Here is an 11,433-nt window from a genome sequence, read left to right on the forward strand (position 1 = left end):
AATCACTAAACAGGACTGGGTTTTAGCTAAAGCCAGGACACCAGTCATGCACTATTAAGGACACTCTTGTTCTGAGCATTTGTATATTTTTGGTATAGCCTGTTAATATATGTGGAGAAATGTGGGTTTTTTGAATAACAACTGAAATTTTATATCAATCCTGACTGATGGATTTATGCCATTTACCTTATTTTGTTCATCTTCTGTCATTTAAAAAAAAAAAAAAAATTATGTTCCATATATATCTGTAACTATGGAAACCATGAAGTGATTAAGAGAAGAACAGTTGATGCTTCTTTGGCTCATCAGGGCAGCCAAATGTTCAACAGTTAGACAAAACTTTTTGTTGTTTTAACGTTACAATATCCAGGAATGACCTATGAGATAATGATTATTGGCCCATGAAAAATGGAGAAGGATGTTACAGAAAATGTGACTAGAAATTCATGGCTACTATTATCAGAAATAAATTAAGAAATGGAGGGACATTCAGACAAGAGAAATAAAGCTGAAAAAGAAACTGATCTGTGAGAAAAGAGTGAGACCAACGCAGAACTGTGTGTTCAGCTGCCTAAAAGTAGGCATCTACTGCCATTTCTGATGCCCAAAGATGTGTGTGTATGGCTTGCAGAAGTGATGTAACTCCTGTGCCAGGCTTATGCCCTCTTATGTGGCACGTGGCACCCAGGTGGGGCATGCTGACATATCTCTAATGGCATTAGCCTATCAGTTCTGATAAGGCAGGCTTTTTAACATCCCTCCTGGATGCTCTCAGTCAAACCTGTAAATGGCACCACAAGCTTTTAAGGTGACATGTAGTTCTGTGAGCAGTGCCTCGTTACGTATGAGCATGTCTTGTGGTTGAATTGCTATGTAGATTCTGTGATGCCAGTAAAAGATTGCACTAATGAAATATTTATAGATAGACCTTTGATAGACCTGCCAGCTTCATGAGTCTTTTAAGAGTATAATCCTCTGAAAACTTCCATGCTTGTGCAAAATTTTATTGCATTTGTCCAGTGGGTTAAAACATTATTGGAGGGTATGGGGAGAAAAGAGGGAAGAAATCAATCAGCTGTCATTTTCTTGCCAAACCAGGATAAAAATATCAAGCTGAAAACCTAAGTTATGAAGAAAATCTGCTCTGCACAGAAATGGAAGAACGGAGGGTGCTAAATTGGCTTTAATAACACAGTCCTGAAATGACTGAGCCCCACATATCTGATTAACATCAACCTGGGCAAAGTGGTCCTTTCCCTGCTTGGAAGGGAGGACAGCAGCAAATTGTATCGTCCTTTTGAACCTAGATGAGAGGCTTCAGAAACAGCAGAACCTAGACTCCTACGCTACTTTACTAACAACTTAAACCTAATCTGGGACTATTCCTAGGTGTGAGTAACTGTGCTAGTAAATTGACCAAAGGCTGCTTGGCACTCTCTTAATCTTCTGCCTACTAGCACATTCTCATCAATTTTTCCATGTGGTTTGGGAGTTGGGAGGCTCCGAGACTCATCTTCAGGAGGCAGTTTGTATGCAGTCACCTTTCTGCAGCAGAGCACAGATCCTAGCGTAGATGCAGGTTATTTTCTGTCATTTGGCTTCAGTGCTCAAAAACGGTTCTGTGCAAGTTTAATGTGCTAGTATTGGTGTCATTTCAAGATGTGGTTTAGCAGGAGACAGTGAGCTACTGCCATAGAGAAAACATCCTAATATCCTCTTTCCCCTGTTTACCTCTGTTCCTGGCCGCATGATTTCACTACTCGGCATACCCTTCCATGGGAAAAACAGATGTGACAACAAAAAAGAAACCAATTAAAAAATACAAATACATTTCTACTATGTTTTTAAATGTGAGTGCCTCCTGGGGAGGACTTTATAGTGAAGGAAGAGGATACAAGAGTGTATATGGTATGGGGAAGCTGGGAGCAAGGACGAAAGAGGACAAACCGTGATAGGGAGATAGAGCAAGATAGGAGGAAGGTGGGAGTACAGCTTCCCTTTTGGTGACCAGGAGCCATTAGATTAACTCAGCTGTCTGTACAATTTTGAAATATCTGTTTAATGAAAGTTTGCATTCACAAGCACATTTGCATTAGAAAGGTAGAGTTGCTTACTTGTTTAGTTTTTGTACTAATGTAATTCAAGTAGATTTTCAGCTTAATTTATTTACATTTTAATGGAGAGAAACCATCATGGCACTTTAACTAGGGTTTTATTACAGAACTCATTTTGATACAGCAGAAGAGATAAATGCAGTGCTGGATACTGATTCCATCGTCTGCTGCATATTTTTATATTGTTCCAGAAACATTATGTGATACATAATCTAACTTAATTCTGTGAATGGTTTTGTAAGTGCAAGATGATAACATTTCTTCCCTCTGACTTGCAAGAGAGGACTTGTTGCATGGTGGCAGAGCTCTGCTGAGGTTAATGGTGCCTCAGGCAGAGAAGAGGGGCTGCCTAATTAGATCTGTCTGAAATAAATGGCGTCTTTTAGAAGGGCATAGAAAAAGGTGGCTAAAAAAACACTAACAAAAGCAATAAACTGAAAAGATGTTGTGCATACACCCATCAGAAGGGAAATAGTTAAGACAGCATGAATGTTCGGTAAGGGATAGCTTGTGACCTGCTGTATAAGTGTACTTGTTACCTAATTTGCTGTACAGAGGTATAGCTGTGGATTTGCAGTTTCTAAACTCATGAAGCGTAAGGGAGTATGCTCCTTATGGAGCCTCCTCAGAATCCGGGCTTGGGTGAAGGATTTGGGGATTAGGCTGTGACCTCAGTCTTGAGTTTTTTCTGGCATGTGTAACACGTTTGGGATAAAGTTTGTGTCCCCTCTAATGTGACTTTAGCCTCCCAGTGCATGTTTGGAAGTGTCCAAATTTCAGTTTGAAAAAAGTCCTTATTTCTGCATTATAAAATGCAGTTTTGAAATATGTAATTATGAAGAAGCATTCTTATTTTTGTAACTGAAAATGCTCTTTTTCTCTGTGTGTGTAGTTGTATATATTATTTACTATGGGCTCTTTCAAGTTGGAATTTCATGTTGTGTTAGTACAGGAATACTGTTCCTACTCATTGTGGATCACATTCAACAGTACCCGTAAGAGTAAGTTTGAGGAATACTTTTTTCTGTGAATGAGATACCCTGTATTCCACATGAAGGCAAGCATGGGATCCTTCTAGCATGTTTTCACGCAGCCTGTGAAGTTTCCACGTGAATCCATGTGGGAACTGTTGACCCACCTCTGCTGAGTCCTGTATGTGCCACTTTGGTTTTGTTATGTAGCAGTGAAGCCCAGAACCCTTTGCTATGCTGTGAAAATGCAGATTTTTCCAGAGCCATTCATATGAACCCTTTGAATGAGGAGCATCCCTTTACTGGTTCTCTTCAAATGCTTCATGTGCAGGAATGCAAGGATACAATAAACCAGAAACAAACCCAACAACAAAAGCCAGGCTCTGGATTGTCTTGAATGACTTGCTGCAGCACTGCATCAGAGCTCACCATCCAGAAAAGAGAGAACAGAAACTATTTTTGAAATGACAGGCCAGAGTAAAACTGTCTAATGCTCTTCATTTTACTGATGCATCGCGTGGGGTCCAGAAGCCACATTAGAGAACTGTAATCCTTCATCAGAGCATTTGTTTGGTTGCCTAACATCTGTGGATTGTTAAGATAAGTTATTACACCGACCTGCTTTAGTTTAGATTAGTTTGGACCACATCCCAGTATTTTCAATCAGGATATAATTCCTGCATGCTGCTAAATTGCTTGCTCCACATACTTCTCTAAAAATGTTTTTCAATATACGGTTTTGTCACTGAAACTCTTCTGTCACTTCAAGTTTTGGTGGTATTTTTTTTCCTCTTAAAATCTTTGGTTATTTTTCTTTTTGGACTGGATATATCTCAAGGCAAACTTAGCATTTATTAAGTCCTGAAGAGATTCCTAAACAGAGATGGTAGTGTAGCTTCTATGTGAGTATAATGCAGATTTCCTACATGTGTAATCTGTGGTGATTGTGTCCCAACTGCAGTGTTTAAAGGCAGCTGTAAGAAAATGGGTTTGTATTTACATGTCTAGTATTTCTGTATTCTGTATTCTGTATTCTTCTGTGTCTGTTTGTACATTAGCTATTCCTGTTTATTTGGATCTCATAATATCTTGCATAAAATGAATTGCAATATCAAAGGTGATTATGCAAATTAATGACAATTTCTTGATATTTATTACATACTTTATGCATATTTTAAATTATCAAATACTTTAAATTTTAAATGAAGTCTGTTACCATATTTGCACATTTAAATGTGCTTGCATACTACACACATATGTAAATGAATTAGAAAATTTAAATTTTACTTTATTCCTTATCCTTCCTTTAAACAAACTCTGGTTTTATCTTTTTTTTATTAACATTTTTGTCAACTTTTCCCTGTAAACTGATAAAATACAAGCAATGACATATTTTTCATTACTGATTTTGGTTTTTATCATTGACATAGATTTTATACACAGACACACGGGCATGCACACTCTTGCTGTCTAATGAGCTCTGGGTTGTGTCCGTCAGTAATGACAATTTAAAATGTGGGGATTTTTTCCTTTTAGCCTTCCTGTTTTTTAAATGCCTGTAATAATAATAATACCAGATAGACTAAAAATCTATTCTGTTAGAATAGATAGTCTGATAAACTGAATCTCTTTTCTGTGAAGGATATTAGATGAAGTAAAAAAGACATTTGGGAATCAAAGACTTTTTGTTGTTGAAGGACTAGCATTTATTTTTTCAAAATTGCTGTTCCTGTTATCCTACTGAGAGTTAACTCTTTTAATCATAATACATGTTTGTGCCACTGTTGGAATAACTAGGTTTTGATGAAGTGTTTTTTCAATAAATTAAAATTTTAGTAAACTTTTTATTATCCTTCTGAGATAGAAGAAATTTAACAGTCACCTTTTCGTAAAGGCACGATGTCTCTTCAGTGTGGTTTGGTCAAACAGAATTGGAAGTTCTAATGTAGTCTTTTAAGACCTAAACAGATAGTGTATTTTAAGATGTTTTAAATAAATCTTAATTATGTTAAATATGTAGAATACATGCACTTACTCCCCAGAACAGAGAATTAGTGAGCTTGATAGCAGAGCTCTGTCCTGTTGCAATTTCTTCCCATGAAGCGATTGTTTTTTCTGTTTCCTTTTAATTTTAAATATTGTATAATTTTGTGACAGCTGCATCATTCTTGTGTTTACATAAAATAATTTAAGCATATTTTTCATTCCAACTTTTGTCTTCCTTCTTACCCTCTTTACAGTTTTTACCCGTTCTTTAATTTCTTTCCGCATTAAACTAAAACATTTACTTTATTTTTTTTGTATTAGCTGTCAGCTAATGTTTCCTCTTATCTCTGTTTTTATTTCTTAGAAAATTCCTACCTCTTGTATATTCTTCATGCATTTTGCCTTTTTTGTCTTCATCTCAATTTTTTCTTAAATACTTACACACCTTAGAGTCCTGATTAACCTTTTTATTTTTCTCCAGTGATTTATTCCTGTACATAAGACCGTTTTTATTGTATATAGACTTGAAACACAGAGTCTCTCTTTACTGTGTGTGCTCCTGTTTCTCTGTGTATCTATCTGGAAGTTTAAAAAGTTTTTAAGTTCTAAGCAGCACTTTTTATGTACACAGGTTAATTGTGATTGACAGGGACACATTTTAATTTGTTTTCTACAGCTGTAACTCAAAGAGATGCTAAATGGTCATTTCAAAGTAGTACAAAATATGATACTTTTGCATTCTTTTCATTGGCACATTTAGTTCTCTGTTAGTAGGTTTCTTTAGGTCTTACCTTACATCTCTGGTAAGTAGTCGTGGATGTAGCTAAAACCATGCACAGCAAATGCTGTATTTATTTGCAGGATAATGTTGAGTTACGTTATGTGAGAAAAATCAGTTAAAGGGAGATCCTTCATCAGTTTGCTGTGGTGGCAGGGGTTGGAAATTGGAGCTGGGCAGGACTCGGCCACCTGAGGTCCAGGTCCTACTTAACAGTGTGGTAGCCTTGTCCTGACAGTGATGCACACCGACAGAAACAACCCAACCCGCCCTCAAACTGCATCTCCACCAGCAGCAGGGGTTGGTCACGTTGTCAGTGCTTGTTCAGAAGAGATCTAGGGCTGGGCTGAGGTGGGGGCATTGCTCCAAGTAGGACTGACGTATATTGACAGCACATTTTGGAGAAGCATGTGCCTGTAGGATGCTTGGCTCTAGCCAGTGCAGTCAGTGCTTGGAAAAGCATGTTCTGGGTCCTGTCACGAGCACCAGCCTCACTGGTTTAGAGAAAAGCAAGAGGTCATACCTGCTCTGTTGCAGTGAGCATGCGTTTCGGAGCCTGGGGCGTAGCTGCACTGACTCTTCTTGTTGTCTTCAACTAGGTTATGTGGGTATGCAATTTATGTCGAAAGCAACAAGAAATCCTAACGAAATCCGGAGCGTGGTTTTTTGGAAGCGGACCACAGCCCTCACCCAGCCAGGATGGAACGCTGAGTGATACGGCGACCGGTGGAAGCTCGGATGCACCGAGAGAAAAGAAAGCAAGACTTCAAGAGCGATCGAGGTCACAGACTCCCTTAAGTACAGCAGCTGCCTCATCACAGGAAATCTCTTCTGCAAGTGTGCAGCCTGACCGGAGGAAAGGAGCAGAAGTATCACAGCCAGCTATGGGCCCGGACCAAAAGCAAGTGTCAAGGTCTAGAAGTGAACCTCCAAGAGAGAGGTAATGCTTTCTGCCTTGCCAGAGCCTTGCGATTATAATTGCTAGTCCAGTAATATTGCACAGGGCTTTCAGCTGGGCCTTGCATGTAAGAACAGAGAATAAATCAATTTACAGCCCACGGAAGGATAAGTGTTCACTAGCAAATACATTTTCTGATTTGGTCTGTGCAACAGACAAAAAAAGTAATTGTATTTTAGGAATATTTCCATGTAATTCAGTGCACTTTGATGTACATTTTTAATATAGAATTGTGGATTACTTTTAAATTTGGCAGGTATTTTAAAGTTATTAAACAAAGAACAAGCCTTTAACTTGTACAGTGTATAAGGAATTAAAAAAAAATCACCCCCCACAAAAACCCCAAACAAACCCAAACCCACCAAACAAGCAGAAAACCTACCTTGGGGAGTTCTGTCACATATTCACGATGTGTTATCTTTTTATTAATGATTGTATTATTTCTTGATAACAAACCAGGAACTATTAAATAGCTCATTGACACCTGCAGAGTAAACATTCTTGAAAAATAACTATGGTACCATCTTGAATTCAGAGCAAGTTTTGCGCAAGAAAACAAGCCAACCAGAAGCAAACTATTATAATTGAGTAAATTCCTGAGCTGCATCCACTATAATGAATGTGTTGAGGAGCAGCAAATCAAGAGAGGATAATGTGATGAAGCAGTTGCTGTTCTTTTTGTTGCCGTCTGGCAGATGACAGAGCAGTCAAGGAAGGAACCTGTGGCAACAAAACAAGAGTCTGCCATAGAAGAGTTGCTCTTGGCCAGAACGGTTCATGATTTTTTTTTTCCATAGCTGCTGAAGTTCAAAATGGATGAGGAATAGTGGCAAGTAACATATGTGGGTGAGGTCTGTCTGGGTTTAACTGGACCAAAACTGACTTTAAGGTTATTTATATGTATGATGTAAATGAAAACATGGTACCCTCCTCTGGTTATGTTGGCTTTTTTCCACCAGCATTGGGAGGACCCTCAGAGCAGTCATCACCCAGCTGAAGGACAATTTTAGGGCAGGGCAGCAAAATATTTCCTATTTCTGCTTTGCTGCTAAAAGTGAAATGGTTATATTAATTATACAATGGTAATGTTCTCTACTTGTCACTGAAACTTTGAAGTGAAGTCCAAGGGTTCTGAATGAAGAGCATCCATGGTAAACTCAGGTCCTGTTTATTGTCAAAACCTCAGGAGGAACAGGAGATGGAGAAAAAGGAGACAGGAGCTTAACTTGAATCATATCCAACTTCCTTGTCCTGTCAGATACATCTGTGAAAATCTATGATATGTAATCCAAAGATTTATTAGTTGTGGGAGGGAAGATTCAGTTCTACAAAACTGTAGAACAGACCTAATGACTTTGTGCTGGTGCAGGTTCATCTAAAATGCGGTGTATAGCTGTGTTCAGCCTTCTTTAAAATCCGTGGATTTATATGTGAACTGGTAAACAAGAGGGCAATTAGAAAGATGAGAGAAATAAAAATATCCAGGATAAGGAGATTTTATGATTCTTTGGCTTACTTATTCTCCCAAAACAGAAAATGAGGGAGGAGAGACCATACTTTTTAGGCAGCTTTATTATTCATTGTTTTGTGCTTTTGTACTTTGGCTGTATAGACAAATAAATTACATTTTTCATCCTCTTTTATTACCAGAGAAAGGAATGCCATTAATTTGTCACAGGTAGTCGATTTTAATTTATTTCAGGGAGGCAATTTGCCTCTCTTTATATGCTTATGACATGGACACTTCCTTTTAGGGTTTTAATAAGATAAAGCAAACTAGATCAAATATTATTGTTTCTGGATATATTCTGTTGCTTTTTTTTTAATATACCTACATTAATTCTTTCTGTAATATCATTGTGGGAGATACTCCATTTGGCGGTGTTTATGCCATCAGGGTGCTTGAAGTGAATTTTGAATATGGGGTTAGTCTGTAACCCTCATGACTGCTTCCAGAAAACGTATTCCAATACTCTGTCATAGTGCTGCAGTTACTACCAAGACGACTTTGCATCTTCCTACTTACATGGGTAATTTATTTTTATCTGCATTTATTCATGTTAATTAATACTCTTTGTGATTTTACTCATTGACTGGACCATCCATAATTTTTGCTTTTGTGGACTCTCAGAGTTGTTTGCTATTGGAAAATAAAAGTACCACTGGAAGGATCAATAGATTTAAAGCATGCTAATAGATTCAGCACCTTTCTATATGTTTTATTAGCGCTTATCCTATTTACTATAGCAGTGTATACAAATAGTTCTATTCTGCATTGAATTCTTCAAATTACTGTACTTTTTTCATTGCAGGAAGAAGACAATACCGGTTTCAGATCAGAATGGCAAAGGTTTAAAGAGTGAGCGTAAGCGTGTGCCAAAATCCTCACTTCAAAAAGAAGGACCAGCAGATGACCGAGAGCGTAAAGAACGGCACGAAGGCAGAAGGCTGGAGAAAGGCAAGTCACAGGACTATCCAGACTTGCCAGAGAAACTTGAGGAGGGCAAAGCGCCTGATGATGACAAACAAAGGAAGGAAGACGAATATCATACCCGTTACAGGAGTGACCCCAATCTGGCAAGATACCCTGTGAAACCGCATCCTGAGGAACAGCAGATGCGCATGCATGCCAAAGTTTCTAAAGCACGGCACGAGAGAAGACACAGTGATGTAGCTTTGGCACATACAGAAATGGAGGAAGCGGAGGTACCTGAGAATAAATTAGGAAAACGCTCACAATTACAGGGAACTCAGGACAGAAAATCTCTTGTGGAAACTCAGAGGTCGTACTCTATAGACAGAACAGGTGATGTAAGAATTTCTGTTTCTAAACAATTAACTAATCATAGCCCACCAACTCCCAGGCATAGTCCAGTTCCTATAGAACACGTAGAATACAAGAACCACGATTCCTTTAAAAAACAGAGCCGCCTTGATCCTAGCTCTGCTATTCTCATGCGAAAAGCAAAGCGGGAGAAAATGGAGACCATGCTAAGGAATGATTCCCTTAGCTCTGACCAGTCGGAATCAGTGCGGCCATCCCCTCCAAAGCCTCATAGAGCAAAAAGAGGCGGAAAGAAAAGGCAGATGTCAGTTAGTAGCTCAGAGGAAGAAGGGGCATCAACACCAGAATATACTAGCTGTGAAGATGTGGAGATAGAAAGTGAAAGTGTCAGTGAAAAAGGTAAGGATCTTTATGTATATTATGCACATGGCCATGGTTTGGGGAAAAAAAAATAATTCTCTAATTTTCTCTCTTTTGCCTCTTTTTTTTAAACATACACCTTTGGTTCTCTCCCCCTTTTTTTTTTTTCCTTGACTAAGAAGTGTTTTATACTTGTTTACATTTGGTTTGCGATGTTTCCTTTTGCATTCTTAGATGAGATGGTTATAGGTAGCATCAGCTGATGAGTTTCTTTCTCATTCTCTTCCCTCCTTCACCTAAAACTGACAGAATTTAAGGGTTCTAGATTATTCTCTCGCTGGTATCTGTACTCGTTTGGTCATTACTTCATCCTTTTGTCTGCATGCAGAATAATTTTCCATGAATGAATTGAAGTGGAAAGTGAGTAACAATCTGAGAAGACCATAATAAAGAATCATAATCTTACTGACACCTCAGTCTTAAGATATGCAAGATTTTACTACCTTTAATAAAACATCAGGGATCTGCAAGCGCTCATTGTTAACAAGGACAGGGTATGGGGCAAGAGGAGTGCTATATAGGAAAGACATGAGAATTGCCTAACTTGTTGTCTAGATGAATTTGTTCCCAACTTAGTATGTTTAAAAAATGTGCTATTTCAGTTTGTCTTCATTGTGTTGATGGTAACACTCAGCAGAAAGGACTAAGTGTAGCACACTGTGTGCTTTTAAACAAAGCCTTTCTTCTGGCCGAAGAAGTTAATTAAATTCATGGGTGCTGAACAGATAAAATAAACGGTGTGAGAAAAGACTGTGGTGGAACCTATCAACTATCTTATAGTGCTACCTTGTCTTTAAGTGATGCTACAGTGAGCTGGAGGCTTTTTGTGTCCTTTGAAGTAGCTTTACCTCCTCTTTTTAATTATCTGTGTTTTTAACTTAAAAGTTTTCTACTGGTGTTCACAGTCAGAATTCCAGTGGCTTATCTGCATTGCCTTGCAATTACTGACACTGTTTTCTGACATGTCTTTATTCATATATGCTAACCCATCTGTCTGTCTTTATCTGATGTTGTGGTCTCCTGACATCCCCTAAAGCTCCAGGCATACACATAAAAAGACAACATTTCTCTCCTATCCCATGTGAATAGCTGCTTGTTTTAACTTACAAAGCATGAACTTTTCAGTTCAAAATATGCAAACTTATTTTTCTGTGCATTTTTAAGGAGGAATGATGATCATGTCCGGATGGCACCTAGTCATAAAAAACTCTCACTTGTTCTACTGTGGAGGTTGTCAAGCACTAGAACATATTGCTTAGAGACACTGCACAGTCTCCGTCCTTGGAGATTCTAAAACCCAAATGGAGAAGGCCAGAACAATGTGCCAATCCTGCTTTTAAGTGAGGGGTTTTGAGAAAAGAACCTACAGATGTCCCTTGCAGTCTCAACTACTCTGTCTGTCTAAGAGCACACATCTCTTT

The 11,433-nt window shown here is 38.4% G+C and overlaps 1 pseudogene; it reads left to right on the plus strand.

The window, feature by feature from the left end:
• Positions 1–6,448: 6,448 nt before the first annotated feature.
• Positions 6,449–10,027, plus strand: LOC104271210 (annotated as a pseudogene).
• The last annotated feature ends 1,406 nt before the right edge of the window (positions 10,028–11,433 follow it).

This window comes from Apaloderma vittatum, unplaced genomic scaffold (genome assembly GCF_000703405.1).
Source record: "Apaloderma vittatum isolate BGI_N311 unplaced genomic scaffold, ASM70340v1 scaffold13073, whole genome shotgun sequence".
Taxonomy (NCBI): Eukaryota; Metazoa; Chordata; class Aves; order Trogoniformes; family Trogonidae; genus Apaloderma; species Apaloderma vittatum.